Raw genomic sequence first — 22,678 nt, forward strand, 5'->3', positions numbered from 1 at the left:
CAACCATATAAACATTCTCCCAGAAGCAACTTCAAATCCTCCACCTGCTCTTACTCTCGATGCGAGCATAAACATCGCTCTCGGGCAGCACAGCATGCAACCGAAGCTGGTGTAATCGGATGCGGTGTTAAGGCTTAACACCAATTTCAGTGGGGCTGACTCAAACTCCAGTCGGTTTCTGGCAGAGAGCAAGAGAAAATTGCATTTATGCTCAGGAGTCCGAAGGTGAGTAGTGAGTAAGCTTTCGCGGCGATGCTTCTCGTGGAAGGAAGAACCTTTACGTGATTTCTATGCTGCAAGGTTCGTCTCATTGTTCAACAGTGCGTGGCCGCGAACGGTTGCGTCTTTCCGAACGAGCTTCTATCACGTTTAGTGTTCTGTGTATAAAATTGTGGTTTTATAACTAACCCACTCAAAACTCCGCACGCACTTGTTGAAAAACCGTTTCGGGGGTCGGGTTCAATACCTGAACCAAGTTGGCTCAACGAGTTTATTCGGAACTTTTGGGACATTTCGTAACGATACTTTAACGGTCTTTCTTTCGGTCGGTTGATAAATTATATACGCTTTATGGTGCGTTGCGTAGGAAACGAAGAACACTTAATTTGAATATCTTCTTACAGCATCCGATGGAACTTTTTACGGAGCGCACAGAAAGGATTAAATAGCGATATAATCTCTAGAGAGTTTCTATCCGCAGTGAATTTGTTGGATAAGACGACACTCGTCGTTACTGAGCAAAGAGTTATCGTGTGAAAGTCAAATTCGTTCTTTTCTACTTCCGTGGGCGGTGCGAAGAGGTGCGACCGAAACAAACAAGTGAAAATGCAAACAGGGAATAAGTAAAGCTGGAAAATTAACACACACACGGTTCGTGAAAACAGTGAAAAGTGCGCTGCTTGTCAGCTGGCTAAACCCTTTGCACGGTACGACGCGACTGAAACGAGGAGTACATACGAATGAGTTTTATTGCTGTGTTATTCGCACTCGGTGAACGTATAAACAAATATCATTTTTAATATTTCACGCCGACCCTTTGGCTGTTGGTGGTGCTGTTGCTGTTGAGCTTAGGTACTTTAAAGCGTTGGATTGAGACTTGAGTAGTCCGTTGTTTTTTCAACGCCCGGTAAGTACCATCAGTAGAATGTTGTTTTTGCGCCTCTAGTTACATGAATTATTTCATGTTGTTTTCTCTATGGGATTTATCTTCATAGCCGGACTTGTAGACTGACTGAGCAGTTGTAGAGTTGTATTGTACTATGACTTGCATTTCATAACATGTTTAATGATAGGTTGGCATGTTCGTAGAGTGTAGCGCCTTAACAAAATCATACCTGGTGCATTCCTAAGTACAAAGTACTTCCAAGATACCACAATTGATAAAAAGGTCAACTTTATCCGCCGGTTGAGTTGTGGTATACGTGCTAGTAGTGGAGATGAAAATCACGTAAAATAAGCTAATGAATAAATCGAAATTAGTAATAATCAGAAATATGAATGATGATGATGATGTTGAATTAAAGAGGCTTTAAACTTTTCAGTTCATTCGCCTCTATAGATGGTCAATGAGGGCCCTGAGCTTCGAACTCATGATCGATCGCTTACTAAACCAACGCGCAACCAATGTGGCTACGGAGACCCCCAAATATGAATAATACGAGGGTCACTATTTATATTTCGGGAATAGTAACAAAAACAAATAGTTAAGCTGCGAATATATTTTTATTGTTTTTCAAAGTACTCGCCACGATGATCGATACACTTTTGCATGCGCTTAAACCAATTTTCAAAGCATTTATTCCAATCGACACGAGCCTTTTTTTGAGCGATTGTCAAATTATGTGGGATCCAACGTGAACATAATTTTCGCACAACTAAGTGTTCATTTAAAATCGCATATATGCTGGTGGAACTAATGCTTAGGGATGCCTCAATCTCACAATAGGTTACATGACGATCTTGCTTAATCATTTCGTGCACAGCATCGATGTTTTCTGGCACTACAGTCGATTTTGGACGACCTTCACGAAACTCGTCGGACAGCGAACTACGACCACGATTGAATTCACTATACCAGCGATACACAGTGGTTTTTGATGGAGCTTCATCGCCAAATATCAAATTAAGTTGATTGACGCACTCTTGTTGTGATAATCCACGTCGAAAGTCGTAAAAAATCATCGCAGTAAAATGTTCACGATTCAGTTCCATTTTTTTGCCGAGACCAAACTTTCAACTAAATATAAAATAAACAAATAGCGTCCATATGACAAAATGTTCTGAGTACGTATATCGTCAAAAATGTCAAACTTTACGATGGAACCGTCAGATGGACTCACATGACATCAGTGTTGCCAATTCCCGAAATATAAATAGTGACCCTCGTACTGTACGCGAAAATGTGCATGGAATTATGTTTATATTACTACAAAAAAGATTCATTATCGAAAATTCAACAGATAATTCTAAAGATATCACTAAGCAGTCAATCCAAAAATCATTCGCCAAAGTTTAAAATAGAAGCATCTAGATACCATTAAAATAACATTATGTTTTCCATGGGTTATTGACAGAACGTTAGTGGAAGATGTTCCTTCCCGACCTAGTATCCATCAAAGGTCGCGCCGCAGGATTTACTGTTTTGAAAATGTGTTTGCATGTTGGACATATCTAGAAGTAAAAAATGAATGACATTACATTTACATTTATTACATTTGTGTTTATGTAAAAAAGGATTTCCAAATGTATAAATTATGAAGTTGTTATGAGTGAAATGAATTGCAAATAATTAAGCAACATGTAGAGTTGTGTAGAGTGTAGAGTTGTCATGAGCGGTACAACCTTTGGCTCTTGTTGAATGTTCAGTGGCCTGCACAACCTTCGACCTGTGTATCTGTAAAGAGTATGTGTATGTATTGCCGCGACTAAGTAAAAGTTTATCGATCGGATAGGACGGATATGATACAGGGATACAACGGAGGAAACATCATTAAACGTTGACATCGGCGTTTCTGAGGAACAGGTATAGATGAAGCAGAAGATCAGGATCGCGGCTACCTAAGTAGAGACGTCGGTTAATCGTTCGATTAATTCAAATAATCGAATATCTCAAATTATAATCGAGTAATTTGGTATCGAATTTTGGAAAGAATTTTTCTCAACGCTAATGCATTTTTAGGTTGAGAATTAGGCTATACAGTTTTTTCTATCCAACATTTTTTCATCCAACCATATAACATCGACAACCCGATAGTCCACGCGGCCAGAATGACAACGTGATACGTGATTATTACAAGAAAGAAATATTCGCTCGATTAATCGAATATTGAAAAACAATTATTCGAATGAATCGAATATTGAAAAATGTCCGAACGATTAATCGAATTAATGAAAAATTTAGACATCACTATACCTAAGATATCCCGGACGGGGATAACCGATTGTCTGCCTAGTGCCCTCAATGCTCTGGTGAGCTGAGAGCGGGCAGCATGGGACCGGATACACGACCAGACAACATGCTCGATGTCGTGGTAGCCATCGCCACAGTCACAAAGATTGTTTGCTGCGAGCCCAATGCGATAAAGATGCGCGTTTAGGTTGTAGTGATTGGACATAAGCCGAGATATCACGCGAATGAAATCACGACCTACATTCAACCTCTTGAACCATGTACTCGTCGAGACCTTACGGATAATCGTGTTTAACCAACGACCGAACTCATCTTCACTCCACATGCGCTGCCAACTTACGAGTGTGTGCTGACAAGGAATGTGAAAAAATTCATTAAAGCAATTTGCCTTTCAAAAAGTGTGCCTTCTGAAGCGCCCACCTTAACTAGCGAGTCCGCTTTCTCATTCCCTGGAATCGAGCAGTGAGAGGGAACCCATGCTAAGGTAATCTTGAATAATTTTTCGACCAAAACACTCAATAGATGTCTTATTCTTGTTAGGAAATAAGATGAGCGTTTATCAACTTTCATTGAGCGGATTGCCTCTATTGAGCTGAGACTGTCTGAAAAAATAAAATAATGGTCGATGGGCAATGTTTCAATGATCCCTAGTGCGTAGTATATCGCACCCAGTTCAGCGACATACACGGAACAAGGATCTTTGAATTTGAAAGAGCCACTGGAATTTTCATTGAAGATGCCGAAGCCAGTGGACCCGTTTATGAATGAACCGTCAGTAAAGAACATTTTATCAGATCTAACTTTCCCATATTTTTCCGAAAATATCGACGGTATAACATTGGATCGTAGATGATCTTGGATTCCGGAGATGCCTGGTGAAGGGTGCACGTCGTGAGTAAGATACTCATGGTATAAAGACATAAAACTTGACTGAGGAGTCAGTTGGAGTAGATTTTCGAAATTATCAATCACCAACGGATTCATTATCTTGCAACGGATGAGAAATCTGTAGGATAATTCTGTGAACCGAAGAGTAAGCGGGGGTACTCCTGCCAAGACTTCGAGACTAATCGTATGTGCCGAATGCAAACACCCCATGGCTATACGCAAGCAACGATATTGTATTCTCTCCAGCTTGAGAATATGAATCCTGGCAGCTGATCGGAAGCAAAAACTGCCATATTCTAACACTGATAATAACGTTGTTTTGTACAACTGAATGAGGTCTCCTGGATGGGCGCCCCACCATGTTCCGGTTATTGTTTGGAGAAAATTGATTCTTTGCTGGCATTTCTGTTTCAAATACGCAATGTGTCTCCCCCAGGTACCCTTAGAATCAAAATATACACCCAGGTATTTGAAAAACATCGAGTGCCTGATCGTTTTGCCGGATAGGTGAAGTTGGAATTGGGCGGGTTCGTGCTTCCTAGAGAAAACGACCATTTCAGTTTTCTCCGTAGAGAATTCGATACCCAGCTTGAGAGCCCACGTGAACAGATTGTTCAGGGTATCTTGCAACGACTTTTGCAGAAAATCATGTGCTTTTCTGATAGTAAATTGTACAAGAAATTATTCAGAGTTGGTGAAAGTCCACGATTATGAAGATTTTCTGAGAGAATTTCGATGGAAACTGAATCAAATGCCCCTTTGATATCAAGGAAAATAGAAGCCATTTGTTCTTTACGAGCAAATGCAATTTGAATTTCAGAAGACAGCAGCGCGAGACAATCATTCGTCCCTTTACCCCGACGGAAGCCAAACGACGGCAGGGTTGTCAACTATAATTTTCAAAAATCAGAGAGAATGAAAATAAATATCAGGATGGCTCATATTGGGTTGTCCGGAAAGTTCGTGTCGATTTTTGGGAGAACAAAATCATAATTTTTAAAGGCAGATATACATTTATTCAAGTTTTGTTCCACAATCTTTCGCATCGAAATTAAAACTAGAGTTCGAACTACTTCTATACAAATCCATGCTGAAGCCTGTTTGGCATTACGGCTGTCAACTATGGCAAACAGCTTCAGCAAGTAACATCGAAATCATCGGAAGAGTACAAAATAAACTGCTAAGACAAATTACTGGCGCCCCTTGGTACATCCGCAATAGTGTCATACGTCGAGACTTAAGGGCGCTACAAAAACAACATCCCGTCACCGTGAAGTCAATGTAAAGGAATGAAATGTCGAATATTGTCCCATGGAAATCTTATGGTAACATTCACATACAAGGTAAACGCCAACGCCATCACGGGCCACTTTGACGTCGGCAAAACAAGGTCAAGAGAATAGTTGACGGGACGATGACGGTAAAAAGGTGAAGAATCATCCAAATCCACTAGCAAGGTGACTCGGTCAACCTATGGTAACACGCCTGAAGATAAAAACGCTAATTATTTGAACGTGGTCAAACGTTATTGTTGTGTTCCAGCACACATGTGATTTTTTTAAAGATTTGATAACAAATGTAATACTTTATTATGTTAGAACCAAATGCATAACCAAATATTGTTATTTCCACATCATGGAAGATTCAATAAATAAATGTATGGAAAAAAAAACAATCTTTCGTCATCTTTCATGCAGCTTAAAAATTCTATCCAAAGATCCATGTACCATGAATCTTTGTTCTTTTCTTGTCGAAATCTGTTCAAGGTATTTTTATGCTATCTATAGAATCGAAGTTCTTACCCTGAACAAAAATTGTAGAGACCTGAACCTGTGATAATCTGAGGGTGTAAAAACCGGTTAGTTTAGCTGCATTCTTTATCGAGACATGACGGCGTTGGCCTGATTGAGAGGTGACGCCTATCACGTAGACTAATTCAATTTACTCACTTGTCCTGGAGCGCTGCCTTAATATTAGGCTGTCAAAAAAGTCCTGCGGTATTTTTTTTTTAATTTTCATTTGTTCATAAAATTAGTTACAATCATCTGTTTTAAGTCAAATATGCGCCGTTTTGTTCGATGACTTGTTCCCAACGAGATGCCAACTTCATAATACCCCTGTTATAGAAGCTCGCTTCCTTATTGGCAAAAAACTCGGATAGCCAATTTTCACAGGCCTCTTTTGTGGCTAACTTCTGACTACCTAGCTCGTTCGCCATGGACAAAAACAGGTGGTAGTCACTTGATGCAAGGTCCGGACTATACGGCGGATGCAAAAAAACCTCCCATCCGAGCTCCCGGAGCTTCTGGCGCGTCACCAAAGAAGTGTGTGCTGGCGTTGTCCTGATGGAAGACAATGCGGCCTCTGTTTATCAAAGATGGCCTCTTCTTCATGAGTGCTACCTTCAAGCGGTCCAGTTGTTGGCAGTACAGGTCCGAATTGAGCGTTTGGCCATAGGGAAGCAGCTCATAATAGATTATTCCTTGACAATCCCACCAAACACACAGCAGAACCTTCCTGGCCGTTAATGAGGGCTTGGCCACCGTCTGAGCCGCTTCAGCGGGCTTCGACCACGACCGTTTGCGCTTCACGTTGTCGTAAGTGACCCACTTTTCATCGCCAGTCACCATCCGCTTCCGAAACGGGTCGATTTTGTTGCGATTCAGCAGCGATTCACATGCGTCGATACGGTCAAAGATGTTTTTTTGCGTCAACGTGTGTGGCACCCATACATCGAGCTACTTTGTGAATCCAAGCTTCTTCAAATGGTTAATAACGGTTTGATGACTTATCCCCAGCTCTTGGCCGATGCTACGGCTGCTACTATGCCGATCTTTCTCGGCTAATTCAGCGATTTTGTCGCAATTTTCGACGACAGGCCATCCGGAGCGTGGCGCATCTTCGACGACCTATACACCAGAACAAAAACGTTGAAACCATCGTTGTGCGGTGGAAATGGAAACTGTGTCGGGTCCATAATCTGCACAAATTTTATTGGCAGCTTGAGATGCATTTTTGCCTTTGTCATAGTAGTACTGTAAAATATGTCGGATTTTCTCTTTATTTTGCTCCATATTTGCGACACTATAACTCACGAACGACTTAACCAAACAAAATACTGTCAAGGACTATATTATAGCGCGCAAAAATACCTTTCCAACAAGCTATAGTATAACTCGATACAATGAATACAACTAGAACTACGCGCTTACAACGACACCTCGCGGAAATACCGCAGGACTTTTTTGACAGCCTAATATGTACAGTTGTTAGCAGTATCTATGGGAATTTATCGACTGGTTATTTAGAGTAGAAGCTTATTATACAGAATTCTTTTCCAATCGCACCAGACACATACTTTTTCGGGTGTAGACCGGATTTGGGGTTAGCTATATGTTGTTTATTTCACGTGCATTCAGTATTTTGTCACTCAAAATTGTTGTAAATGATCCATAATTCATCACCCGTTACAATTTGCTACAAAACGGCATTTTCTTTCCTTTTGTGAAAAGGGTCGCAGATTAAAATGCAATTCATTGAAGGTATTTCGATCAAATTGTGGGGAGCCCACATATCGTATCGATTTACGTAACCAAGCTTCACCAGATGGTTTGCTGTATTTTTTTTTTATCACTTTTGTTTTATTTTTTTTTTATTTTAGGCTCATTAGCATTTTAGCTGTAACAGAGCCGAATTTTAATCGTGTACATGTCACATATTTATCATATCTATAATTAACACAATACACAGTTGCCATTTTTCGGCGTTAGAGTATTCCCTTCTATACCATTGCAAATGGTACACATTTACACAGTAGCCATTTAGGCGAAAGAGTTTTCTATCTGTTCTTCCATTATCCACAGTTAAGACTGGACAGCGGAGACAGCCGTTGATCCATTGTTGAGTTATTTATAGAACAGCAGCCCGATATTTCTGCAGAGCAGAGCAGTTGTATGGATGAATCGATCTTATTTCGACCGTGGATCGATCTTCATCGCTGATGATTGTTGCGTGGACGTAGTTATTCTGTAACAACACAAAGATGGTCCATGGGGGCCCTGAGTTTTGAACTCACGATCGATCGCTTACTAAGCGAACGCGCAACCAATGTGGCTACGGAGACCCCCTTTGATGGTTTGCTGTAGTTGAATGTTATTTTATGCAAGTACATAACAGAACCTTCATCTTCTTCATTCAGTTCTACATGATTCTTAGTTGCTATGATTTCTTTCATTGTTTCAGTACCCAGATTGTTTCTAATCTCTGTTTTCTAGTTTTACTACTTTGTTTTATTCTTGAGCAGCTAGTAACTGGTGCTTGTCCTTTTTTTTTTTGGCTATTTTAATAACTTTAAATTATTAGTATTGTGATTTGTGATACTATGACTACAGCAATAAATGTCATACAGCAATGAAAGTCACTTCGATGGCGACCATATTGCAATTAATGAAATTTTTAACGCAGCATTCCTACTTGAAGGTTCGTGAATAATAAGTGAATTCAGTTACGTGATCAGAAAGAGCACTCATTATACAAGTAATACTTTTTTATAGGCTTTTCTGACAGCTCTTATTTCCAACACGGGAAAGTTTGACAGGAATCCCGGTATATTTTTTACGCCTAATTTTTTTGTGATAAAGTAAAAAGCTCAAAAATCAGGAAAAAATCAGGATCATTGAGTGTTTGTCAGGATATCAGGATACGAGCCAAAAAGTCTGGGAAATCCTGAAGAATCAGAATCTCTGGTCGGGGGTGTCACGGAGCAAGCCTCCTCAGCACCCACACGAGAAAACACCGCTACAGCAGCTGAAGTACGAAATTGACGTACGAGGTTCATTTTTTTCAGTATTATAATGACTTTTGGATGGTTCCATTTTTGGAAGGGTGTCGGGAGTGAGAGTTGAACTCATGACCTGTAGCGTGAGAGGTGTGGGTGTTATCACTACGCCAGATCGCCTCCACTTAACTTTTCTTCCTAGGAAGAATTTTTTTCGGAAAATTTGAAACCTTGAGAAAGTTGAGTATTCGATAATAGAACTGTTGCTTTCATCAAACAATGCGGCTAAAGACAAAAAATGAGATTTTACAATGAAAACTATGATAAATTATTTGACGAAATAAAGTGGAAAAAAGTGTGTTGTGTCAGAGAAATGTCCGCATAAGTGACGTAGGATTACGTTACAATATTTGCTGCCTGTTCATTTTGAATATCTTTGAACAAGACACGCTGCAGTCGCAGTTGGCCATGTGTTAGGGCAATTAATTACGGTCTGAAGGGGAACTCCTTCTCGTCAAGTGTATGGAATATCCGAAGCTCTCATTTCAACTCTGTTTGAACATATCGACTTAAATGAAATTTTATCTCTCATTGTCGCAATAAATTGTTAGAAAGTGTACAAATCGATTGACGCAAAAACCTCATAAATTCATCAAATGACTGAGTAGTAAGCACTCTAAATTGGACAACTTTCGTGATGTGAACGATACTTAGTTTTCAATTTGTACCATCAATATATATTCCGGTAAGATGGAATCCTACGTCAAAAAATAATTGATCCGTAAGGTCGTGTACCCCAATAGAGGGGAACTTCGATAGAACATAAATTTCAGTTTCAAAATTTCAGTTTTGTTAAATTGTAAACCGAAAATACAGCTTATTTTAGGACATTTTCGATGTGACCACCCCTTTCTTCGATAACTCGTTTTAAACGGTGAACAAAATTTTTCATGCGCAACTCTAACATTACGACTTCGATGCTGTTGAAAATCCGAGTTATTTCTTCTTTAAGTTCCTTCAAATTGTAAACGTTCTTGTAAATTGTACATTTCGACACTAAAAACCATCGATCAGACTGAACGAGTAGCCGAATATTATCGTCCCGAAATGGGGAATGCAGTGTTACCATCGACGGAGCGAAACATAAAATTTATAAGGAGCTATTCGATTTTTTTGCGTGAGCGTTTAATCTGAAAGACCCTGTAGTTCATCATACGTTCAGAAAAATCATTGTAAAAATTATTCCTTTATAGTTTTGATGAATTTTCGTACTTTTCTTCGGATACCGACCATCGAGGTTTGAACTCTCTGTTGGTCAACCTCAGCGGCTATTTTATTCCACGATATCTGCATGTCTGCAACATACCGAGTCACTTTGGCACCAATTTCGCAATTTCGCTTCACAATTGTCCAACATTTTTCGATTGAGTGGAATTGGGGGCAGTTGTGAGGATTGAGGTTTTTTTCAATGTAATCGATCCCATTGTCCCGGTACCACTGAAGCACCCCTCGACTGTAGTGCTTATCAAATCTGGCCAAAACTTCACCGCACGTTTTATCAGGCGCTCTCTTCTATGCATCTTTGAGCCCTTTGTCTTGTTTATTACGAAAATCTTGGTTTTCTGTCCACAGCTGCAAATTTCTTCTCAAATCAAGAACTTCATGGCAAATTTGTTAGCGAAAATGAACTTAAATTGGCTGGGAACGTCTCTTCAAACCAGTGCCACAAATTATCAAAATTCATTCATGAATGAAGAAATTAGCTTTTTCCCAGTTTCCCAGGATGAATTCTCTTCTGTTGAAACTCAACACCATGGGCCTGATTCTCGAATACACTTCACGGTGGAAACGGAATGAAACGTGTTCGCGATGACAACGGTACGGTATCGACATCTGGATACGAGATTAGTTTTCCACTAAACTTATCATTATAATATCAAATTATCTTCAGATGAAATTTTTATATGAGATTATTATATCACATGAAGAAAACAAAGTTTTCCACTCACATTGAATGCCAGTTTGATACGAAGAAGTTTTCATTAATGATTTTTTATTTGAAAAGTGCTCATTCTGCTTGATAACTCATTATTATCTTCGACACTACACCAACTCGTAAAACGTAGTTCAATGGCGTGCCGTTTATTTCGCTTCCGCCGCGAAGTGTATTCGAGAATCAGGCCCCATATCTGTCCTAATGAGTATAACTCAGAAGTCGAGATGCGTGAACTTTGTCTAGTATATTGAACGAAAACAGCATGAGTTGATCTTCATCGCTTGCAGTAAATTTTTATTGAAAACGTGTTTGATTTCCATATTTAGGAAAAATCTCTTAGGAAAAATCGATCTTAGTTTCTAACAATTTCTTTGTCTAACTTCACTCCATTTTCGGTTTCTCAGGGCCTTTCACAATGAACCGGAAGCCAGCATTTTCTTTTCTAAAATGGCATCGGAATACGATATTCGACATCTGCTGTTCAGGCACTTCATCCAATACCCATATCGTAGTAGTTTTATATTGATGCTGGTCATTTAGAGCCAGTATCATTAAGCCGGAAATCGAAGCAAAATTATGGTCGTTTTCCGCTCTGCTGTTATTTTCACCTATTGCCCATATATTTGGACGTTATGCCATTTCTGGTCAATCGGGAGTAGATCCACAAAACATAGTCAGAATTATACTGTACATTCCATTGCCGAAGTCGCCAAAAACAAGAATTTTGTATGATGAGTGGTCATCCTTCCCCATTAATCGATTTTACTCTCAACTGGTTGACGTTGAACTTTATGCTTTGGTTTTCACTAATACGCAATGATCTTCAATTTCGACGTTTCGAATATCATTACGAAAATGAAAAAGCAAATGAAGAAATTCACTGTATTTGAATGTCGTGAACATGAATATTTTCGGCACTGCTTCAAACAGTGCCTTTCTAGAATTTCAGGTCTGAAATTTGTCCAAAATCCATCTTCACATACATTTTGTCCCCATGGTTCTTCCGTACTTCGTCAATACCTTGTTGTACAACTTTCAAGCACGTTTTTTGGCCAACAGATTTTGCTTCAGCGTGCTTGCAGGCAGAGAAATTACGGTAACCTTCTCGCATATTGATTTTCCCGATTTGGTTAGAGTTGTGTTTGTAGCGATGTCGTAGTCCGAGAGTTTGCTTTAACTATCTTAATACCTTCAATCTCAGCTTCCGATTGTATGCTCCACTAAGACGCGTCCTCTGAATAAACACTTGCACGTTCACGAAAACGTTTCAGTACATCATGCACTTTCTATTTAGCCACCTTCAGCGATTTCGTGATTTAAGTACCTGGTCACGTCGGATTTTTAATGTGGGTGTCCAAAATCAAATTCCTTCTCTTGGTATCCATCCTGAATAACTTTTTCGAAATATAACAGGTTTTCCAAACAATTTGCTGTCAATATTTGAGATACGCCTACTACGACCGCTGGTATAAAATGAACAGGGATTCCGGATTCTAACTGAATCAAACCTTAATGGTAAATAGATAAAATGATAGATTGCGTCTTTATTCCTCAGCACAAACGCTCAAGAAATTGCGGAGCATGTCATGCGAAAATGCAAATTTCATATGAAAGCGATGGTTATGGGCTATGGTTTGAAAAAAATATTTCTTTGAGAATCGTTTTTTTTGTCGTCCGCTCGAGAATAATCGTTGCTCTATATTTTTCAACGAGATTGCCATCCTGGATTTTAAACCAATACGACAAAAACGATTACTCCGCCTAATAATAAGTTCATCACATGTTGTTCTTTATACAAAAATAATAGTAATAATAAAATCCGTCAGTGAAAAAAAAATTGATTGCGACAGCAGATCCTGAATCCAGATAAAGTTAGTCTGCTTTGCGAACGATAAGTGTAATCGTTTTCTTCAGCCTATAATTTGGGGTTTCCAAAAACCGCATTAGAACTAGGGTACCATATTTGAAGGCATGATTTGCTGTAGCTCACAGAAGAAGAAAACGGGAATGGGAGGAGCATTCATAGAGCACCCGGTTATTTGACCCGGGAACTTTCTTTTCATCATTCCGATTAACTTTTCCATAGAATACATCCCGAGTAAAAGTAGGTCTCAAAAGCACAGTTTTCATTGCTGTGGACAACTTCCACAAAAGATAACACGTGTCGTATTATTAATATAAACTTATTGTGTGTTCTACAAAGCGAAAATCGAAGTAGAAATAGCAACAATAGTGCAAACAAGTTGTCGGGTTGACTTGCCTTTTTCGGCATGTTTTTGTGCCCAAACATATTAGGCACTCCGAACGAATACAAAAGCTGAATACAAAACTACATAATGATCGCCGACGAAAGTTTTTTTTCTCCACTTCCCTCTTATACCTGTGTCGTCTGTCGGCTTTGAAACAGCATCTTCTTTCTTTTATGCCTTTCGTCCTTTTTGTATAATTCTTGGACCGAAACAAGCTCTAAGCACACTTGCAGCTTCTTTTCGGATGGCTCTCTCTGTCTCCCGGCGCGAATGAACAGTTTTTCTTTGTTTGAACAGACCATTATCTATGTCGGCTGTTGTTAGCGCTTGTTAGTGCTTAACGTGACCAGAATGTGAAAGGAATTGCATCCCTTTGTTTGGGATTAGGACGGTAACTTATGCCGAGCTCCGTTCACATACCCGCAACATATTTGCTCAACATTTGTAGAATTTATCGTGATTTCTGTTTCGGTATTGGCACATAAGCCTTTGATGATACGGTACGGATAGGGTAATAAATTGAAATCTTGTGAGGCTTTAATCCCTTGATTTCCTCACCAACATCTCACAAACCCACAAACAGTGATGATAATTCCAGCAAGGATCATGGTGGGTGCCAGAATATTCGAAGATAATTTATCAGAAACCATCTTATTCATTGCGCTAATGTCGCTCAAGATTATTTACGATGAGATTAGCAAGCGACAAGATTGCTTCTTCTGTATCGTCTGAGCGATGAAAGTAAAAGCCATAGTGCTCAAGTACTAGCTAAATAATAACAGTACACAATTTCATACAATTAGCTCACCCTCAAATATGCTGCTCAACGACCATCTTTGATAAATGTTTTATTTCTCTTGCAATGGAACTGAGCCTTTCGTTTATCGTTCAAGTGCAGACAACCACTTCCAACCACAAGGGAGCGGTTTACTCCGGAATGAAGTAGCGGACAACATGATACGCAGGGCAATAGGTGAAATTGTCCCCCACCCCCAAAACAACTTTCTTATTCAAGCAGTGAAATGTTATCCAAAACTTCCCTATCGAAAAGTTCTGCTTGGATGATGAAAGCTTATCAAAGGTTCAAAGAACTAGTGACTACATCAGTCCACCATCGCAATAACAAAGGTCAGACTGGATACAAAATTAACCAGTTGAATCCATTACAATCCACAGATTCGAAAGCATCGTAGGCTCTGGTGTGGGTGGTAAGGTAAGGAAGCGTGCGACAGAATTATGTTTATCCACTCCGATGCCGAGATTATAACGAGAAAGCCAAAACAAGGACAAGCAACTTTCCAAAATACCTCTCACTGACGACGGATGACTTTATCTGAATCACTTTGAAAAGGCAACATTAAAGATAAAGATGGTTGTTAAAAATCATTACTTCCGAGCCACAGAACGTGCCGAAATTAATTAAAACAGATCTTTTCAGCCACGGTTTCGGGAGTTAGCCACAAAATACACACTAATGATGGTACGCGTTTGAAAGGGAATTAAAAAGCAGAATACTGGAATTTAATTCTGGATGATGATCATAAGCCGGATTATGTGCTGTTTATGCTATCATCTTTTTAGCGTGAGAGAAAAAAACGCTAATAGTTTGGAATACATCTCGTAGGCGCTAGCAATGACTAATTTAGAAAGTAAATAGACTGATATTGGTATACCGATAGCCAAAGATTTTGAGATCCTCTGACACAAGCATGTCTGGTTCAGCAATGAAATGGTACGATCGAGAAAATATCCTCTTGAGGGGTTGTTTATGAGCAACAATTAAATTTTGCTCGTCTTCTACACTTTGGGCTATGATTCACGAAGACAAATGACGAACACCCAAAAAAAGAGCAAGTTGAGGAAAATCCGTGACGAATCCGTTTAGACTTGATTGATTATCAGCGAAGTGAATAATCTACATGCAACATGTTTATGCTCGTCGCCTGCAGTGAGAATGACAGCGAAATTTATAATGAAAAACTTTTCGGATGTAAATACTTCGTCTTCGCCCGCAGTAACATCAAAGTTCTAAATATAATTATTAAGAGCGGATGGTGTGGAGTAGCTCGTATGGTACGCAACGTTCGAGGGAATATCTGAACTTTATTATATTCACGCAAGCAGAAACACCGTCAATGCATGTACCGTGTTATATGAAACATTTATTTAATTTTATCTTTATAAAGTATGACGAATTTTGTACAAGGGTATCGTCGCAGATCGATGGTTCACGAAATATGATTACCAACGTTCGGCGAAAGCAAAATTCTTGGTACGAAAGTGTTTCCCCCGTTCGTTCGTTTGATGGGGATCTACCGCCGAAACTTTACGGAGTCTTGATATGAACTTGTAATTATATTACACCCTATAAATGTTGTTCTTCAGTGGTTTCATGGACAAACTTCACCTTCTCGACGTTACTTGTTTTTATTATTACTTTTTATTTTGATACTAAATTGCACGCGTTAATTGTTTTTCAAGTCGCTAAATCAAAGATACACTTGGACAGTGCTAATCGGTAGAACATGTCAACTGGAGATAACTGGTGTTATATCATTCTGAAACTAAAACTTTCATGTAAGTTATGAATGTTTCGTTTATATCACGTTCGTAACGTAAGAAATAATATATAAATTTCAATTCATCGTTAAATTCTTGAAAAAAAAAATTCGTACCGCATCCAGTGATCATCCGTATTCACGAAGATTACGAAAAGTTTTTTTTACTGTGGGATAAGTAGCAAATATTGCGTATTTCTTTCGAAAGCCTCGTACTACTTTCATAAGCATGAAATCATCAACTATGCAGCTAGGGGGGCGTTGCTGATTAATGGTCAGCTGCATCCCAATAGGAGGTATCCCGTGTCGGGCACACGTACAGAGCATCGAAGACTGCAACATACCAATTATGAGAACACTTGTAATACTAACCTCGAGCCAACCGCGAGTAATCGGTTACATATTACTAACATAGTTGTAAGCAAACATTGTCGAAATATTGAACTCACGGCCCCGTTAGGCTGACGCCATATGAGCCTTAATAAAAATATATATTTTGGATAAAAAAAAAATCAACTATGCAGCAATTCCAAATGAAATCGTCCTAAAAATGCAGATTTTAAAACCTTGTATTTTCGATTCCAATAAAAGTGTGTATTTCGTTTGGGTTGGAGGAAATATGAGTTTTCCACAGCAATTGGGAATTTTTTGACTCAAGCGTAACTTTTGAAAAGGGCGTATCGATTTAGTAAGAGAAATCTTTGATAATTTATATCTCAAAAACTATGAGTCGTACCGAAATAGTGTCTTAGAAAGAGTTATAGAGTATTGATGGTGAATATGAAAAAAATGTACACTGAGAAAAAAAATTAGTACTATTTTTTTTATTTACAAAATAAAAATTCAATTTGCAATATCCAAAATACATATTTTTTTATGTTTTTTAAATTTTTTCATATAAAATAGAAGTCATGTAGAAAATTCAAAAAATGGGCCCAAGATGGTAAAACTATTTTTGACGAACTTTGTGGAACATCGACTTTTTATGAATTTTCGAAACTTCGAGTTTTTGTATTTTTTTTCCTCTCGAGTTTTTGTATGTTAGCAGTCATTTTTAATCACAAATTATGAATCCTGATGTTATTTAAAACAAAAAAAGGTTATTATCAATCTACCTCTAAATGCAACCATTCTCGAGATATTTAAAAAACATTTCTAATTTATTGTTTTTTTTTTATAGTAAATAATCCCTTTTAATATGTTTGTCGTCATTCGCTATCCAACTCTTGACGAGTAAAGTTCAGTGTCGTTATTGTGCGTTGCCACTTTTACTATTGTGCGATTGGTATAGTGTACGAGTGAAGGTCATTGCTGTCCGCTATCGAATTGACCTTTTGTGAAGTGGAACAAAGGAAGCAGCGCTCTTGCAGCTTGCAGCCCTTGGCGGCTGTTGAACATTGGCATAACGGGATCGCCATCGTGTGGCTGTCGTTAACGGGAATTATCATCACGTGACCGTGTGAGCTATTCTTGCGCTATTGTGTTGATCCATAGCGCGTAGCCTCTGTCTCTCCCTGGTTAGGGCAGTAGAGCGCAGTATCGGAACAACTTTTATATTAAGGTACACATATTTAATATTAATATTATTGTTCAACTTATATGTTCATTGCTTAATATTATCATCATAATTTTTTGTTTGTTTGTTTTGTTATTTTTTTTTTGTTGAGCTTATTGTTAAAATCAATAATAGATTAGAAATAAGACAAAAATTTTTGTAAAATGGAGAATAGTGGAGGATCTCCAGAGATGGAGATCTCCGATAATGAATCCCATTCAAGATCTGGGAAAAAACATAAACGAGTCCCTCAAAAAGAAGATAATTCTTCTGGGGACGAATCTGCTCATCCTTCCAAGCCCCCCTCTAAGAAAATAGCAAGCCTCCCTTCTGAACCCACTGTTACTTCCACTCCCCCTCTCCCATCATCGATTTCGCTTCCCCCTTCTGATGTTTCCGATCCAACCCAATCCTCGTCCTCGTCCTCGTCCTCGTCTTCTCCCTCTGTTGTCTCCGCTCCACGTGTCAGAGTTTATCCAGAAGATGCACCTGGAACTGGCCCGTGGGTTGTTTTCCTCCGGCCAAAACCAAAAGGAAAAAGCCTTAACGTGATTCAGATCATGAAAGATCTGGCCAGATACAGATCTGTATCTGAAATTCGCAGGGTTAGACCGAACAAATTGCGGGTTGTCGTGAATGAACGGAAACACACAAACGAGATTGTTGCTGACCAACACTTCACTCTCGAATATAGAACATTTATACCCTCCCATAACGTAGAAATTGAGGGGGTGATAACTGAAACGGGTCTGACGAGCGAACAAATAAAAAAAGAAGGAAAAGGCAAGTTCAAGAAGCTTCCCTCAATGGAAGTAAAGATATTGGACTGTCGCCAACTCGGGAAACTCTCCCATGATGGGGACCAAACTAAATTTACGCCGTCAGACTCGTTTCGAGTCACATTTGCTGGTGCCGCCCTCCCTGACTACGTTATGGTGGACAAATTGAGACTACCTGTGCGACTCTCCGTGCCAAAGCCCATGACTTGCAACAAATGCAAGTCAGTTGGTCACACTTCAGATTATTGTGCCAACAAGGAGCGCTGTGCCACTTGCGGAGAGCAACATGAGGGGAAATCCTGCAGTGCGACTGAGCATAAGTGTCCATATTGCAGAGGATCCCCACACGCGCTCTCAGCTTGTGAAACTTACAAGAGTCGCTGGGAGAAACAGAAGCGCTCTTTAAAGGAACGCTCGAAGCGCACTTTTGCGGAAATTTTAAAGGGCGCTTCTCCACTGGCCCAACAACAACAACAACCAATCTCAACACACAATATCTTTTCCACGTTGCCAGTTGATGAAATTGAAGCGGACACAGCTAGCGGGGGCACACCGTTTATTTTCAAAGGGAATCCCCGGCGCAAAAATGTGACCACTCCCAAAGTTCAAGAACAAGTCCCCCCGGTGATACCCCCAGTTAGCTTGCCTAAAAAATCGAGTGCAGCGGACAAGCAAAATCAGGTTCCTCCTGGCTTCCGTGGGAATAGTTCACCTTCGAACGACCCAGCACTCGAGGGGACATCAAAAACCCCAACTGTCCCTGTTTTTCCGTCCAGCTCAACTTCCCAATCGGGATTTATAAAGTTGTCTGACCTTTTGGATCAAATCTTCAAGTGTTTTAATGTTTCCGACTCCATCAGAACCCTTGTCATCTCAATGCTTCCAGTATTAAAGACAATTTTATAGCAATTGATGCAAACATGGCCCCTCCTTGCAATGATTATCTCTCTTGATGTCTAATTTAGATAGAGAGGTCGGAGATATCACTGTTTTTCAGTGGAATTGTCGTAGTCTTATCCCTAAATTGGATACATTCAAATTTTTAATTCATAACTTCAATTGTGATGTTTTTGCTCTGTCCGAAACTTGGCTTTCTTCGCGAGATGATATCTCTTTCCACGATTTTAATATTATACGCTTGGACCGTGATGATAGGTACGGAGGGGTGCTTTTGGGGATCAATAAGTGCCACTCATTTTTTCGAATTGACCTTCCACCTATTGGAGGGATCGAAGCTGTTGCTTGTCATGCAAACATCAGAGGCAAAGACCTCTGTATTGTCAGCTTGTATTGGCCTCCGAGAGCTGCGGTTAGCCGCAAACAACTTGATGACATGTGCTCACTCCTTCCTGAGCCACGATTGATCTTGGGAGACTTCAACTCTCATGAAACTTCCTGGGGGGAACAGTACGACGACAATCGTTCATTGTTGATATATGACCTTTGTAACAAATTCAATATGACCGTTTTGAACACTGGGGAAACAACACGTGTGCCTAAACCTCCTGCTAACCCAAGTGCTCTTGACCTCTCGCTTTGCTCGAATTCACTATCGTTAGATTGCAAGTGGAATGTAATCCAGGACCCCAACGGTAGTGATCACTTGCCAATCAAAATTTCCATCACCATTGGGTCGAATTCTTCTGAATCTATAAACATGGCATATGACCTCACAAGACACATTGACTGGAAAAAATATACGGACGCGATTGCTCTAGCCATCAATTCCAGAGATGGTTTACCTCCATTGGAGGAGTATAACTTCCTTTCTCGTTTGATCTATGACAGCGCGGTTCGCGCTCAAACGAAACCCATCCCAGGTTCCACTATTCGTCGAAGGCCTCCCAATCTATGGTGGGATAGCATATGTTCCAAGCTTTATGTAGAAAAATCGAATGCATTTAAAGCTTTTCGGAAACGTGGAACCTCTGAAAATTTTCAGACGTATTTGGACCTTGAAAATCAATTTAAAAACTTGATCAAAGGTAAAAAACGTGCTTATTGGCGAAATTTCGTGGGAGGTTTGTCACGAGAAACGTCAATGAAAAAATTATGGAAAGTGGCTCGAAACATGAGAAATCGCTCTTCAACGAATGAAAGCGAAGAATATTCACATCGATGGATTTTGAATTTTGCACGGAAGGTTTGTCCTGATTCCGCTCCTGTGCAAAAAATTGTTCGAGATATACCACAAGATAGGTGCGATTTTGATTCCGAGTTTTCGATGGTAGAATTCTCTCTTGCTCTCCTTTCATGTAACAATTCTTCTCCGGGATCGGATAGAATTAAGTTCAACTTGCTGAAAAATCTCCCTGATGTGGCGAAACATCGCTTGTTGAACTTATTCAATCGGTTTCTGGAGCATAATATTGTTCCAGATGATTGGAGACAAGTACGAGTTATAGCTATTCAAAAACCCGGAAAACCCGCGTCCGACTTCAATTCGTACCGCCCAATAGCAATGCTGTCTTGTATACGGAAATTGTTGGAGAAAATGATCTTGTTTCGCCTTGATCGATGGGTTGAAACGAATGGCCTACTCTCAGATACACAATATGGGTTCCGCAGGGGCAAGGGGACGAATGATTGTCTTGCGTTGCTTTCTTCAGAAATTCAAATGGCTTACGCCGAAAAAAAACAAATGGCTTCAGTATTCTTGGACATAAAGGGGGCCTTTGATTCTGTTTCAATAGAGGTTTTGTCAGACAAATTACACTCTCGGGGTCTGCCGCCTCTATTGAATAATATGTTATATAACTTGCTTTGTGAGAAACATTTGAACTTTTCTCACGGAGATTCGGCAGTAAGTCGGGTCTCTTACATGGGCCTCCCCCAGGGCTCATGTTTAAGCCCCCTTTTGTACAACTTCTATGTAAGCGACATCGACAATTGCCTTACACAAAATTGCAGCCTAAGACAACTTGCAGATGATGGAGTGGTGTCTGTCGTAGGATCAAACGAATCCGACCTGCAAGGACCCTTACAAGATACTTTGAACAATTTTTCAACCTGGGCCATTGGGCTAGGGATCGAATTCTCCACGGAGAAAACAGAGAGGGTGGTTTTTCCTAGGAAGCATAGACCAGCAAAACCAAAGCTTCAACTTTTGGGTAAACCGATCACTCATGCTATGTCATTCAAGTATCTTGGGGTCTGGTTCGACTCTAAATGTACTTGGGGGGCCCATATTAGGTATCTGAGTAAAAAATGTCAACAAAGAATAAACTTTCTCCGTACAATTACCGGCACCTGGTGGGGAGCCCATCCCGAAGATCTTATTATGTTGTATCGAACAACTATTCTCTCAGTGATGGAGTATGGCAGTTTCTGTTTTCAATCAGCTGCCAAAACACACCTCATTAAACTCGAGCGAATTCAGTATCTTTGTCTCCGTATTGCGTTGGGATGTATGCCCTCAACGCATACCATGAGTCTCGAGGTTTTGGCAGGCCTACTCCCACTAAAAGATCGCTTCAATTTATTATCTCTTCGGTTCCTCATCCGGTGTAAGGTTATGAATCCATTGGTGATCGGAAATTTTGAGCAATTGATCGAGTTAAATTTTCATTCTGGATTCATGAATTCATATCATGAATTCACCTCTATGCAGGTTGTTCCTTCTTCGTATATTCCCAACCGTGTTTGTTTTCCTGACTACATCAATTCCTCTGTGCATTTCGATCTGTTCATGAAGGAGAAAATCCATGAAAATCCAGATTATCTTAAATTGGGGTTCGTTCCTACAATCTTCAATGCAAAGTATGGGCGTATCAATTGTGATAATATATACTTTACTGATGGGTCCTCTATGAATGAGTCCACAGGATTTGGAGTGTTCAACGTATTTTTTAGCACCTCACACAGTCTTCAGAATCCTTGCTCGGTATATATTGCTGAATTGGCAGCGATATACTGGGCGCTGGACAGCGTCGCCTCACGACCTGTTGAACACTATTACATTGTAACGGATAGTCTTAGCTCTGTCGAAGCTATCCGTTCAGTGAGGCCGGAAAAGCACTCGCCGTACTTCCTTGAGAGAATACGAGAAATTTTGAGTGCTTTATCCAGACGCTGTTATGTCATTACCTTTGTCTGGGTCCCTTCACATTGCTCAATTCCGGGTAATGAGAGGGCTGACTCATTGGCAAAGGTAGGTGCAATTGAAGGCGAAATTTATCAGCGTCAAATCGCCTTCAATGAATTTTATTCTTCAGTCCGCAAAAATACCATCGCTAACTGGCAACGCAAGTGGAATGAAGATGAATTGGGCCTGTGGTTTCACTCGATTATCCCTAAGGTTAGCCTCAAACCGTGGTTCAAAAGTCTAGACTTGAGTCGGGACTTTATCCGCACCTTCTCCCGACTCATGTCCAATCACTGTTCGTTAGATGCACTACTCTTTCGTTTCAATCTTGCCAGCAGCAATCTCTGCGTTTGTGGCCAAGGTTATCACGACATCGAGCACAT

The 22,678-nt window shown here is 39.9% G+C and overlaps 1 protein-coding gene across 1 annotated transcript in view; it reads left to right on the forward strand.

The window, feature by feature from the left end:
• Positions 1-321: 321 nt before the first annotated feature.
• The window catches only part of LOC129770041 (somatomedin-B and thrombospondin type-1 domain-containing protein), a 120,503-nt gene continuing 98,146 nt past the window's right edge, over positions 322-22,678 (forward strand). Inside the window, exons 1-2 of the mRNA XM_055772628.1 lie at positions 322-544; positions 624-1,126. The gene's annotated coding sequence lies outside the window, so the exon portion shown is untranslated. The remainder of the gene's footprint in view (positions 545-623; positions 1,127-22,678) is intronic.

This window comes from Toxorhynchites rutilus, chromosome 2 (assembly GCF_029784135.1).
Source record: "Toxorhynchites rutilus septentrionalis strain SRP chromosome 2, ASM2978413v1, whole genome shotgun sequence".
Lineage (NCBI taxonomy): Eukaryota > Metazoa > Arthropoda > Insecta > Diptera > Culicidae > Toxorhynchites > Toxorhynchites rutilus.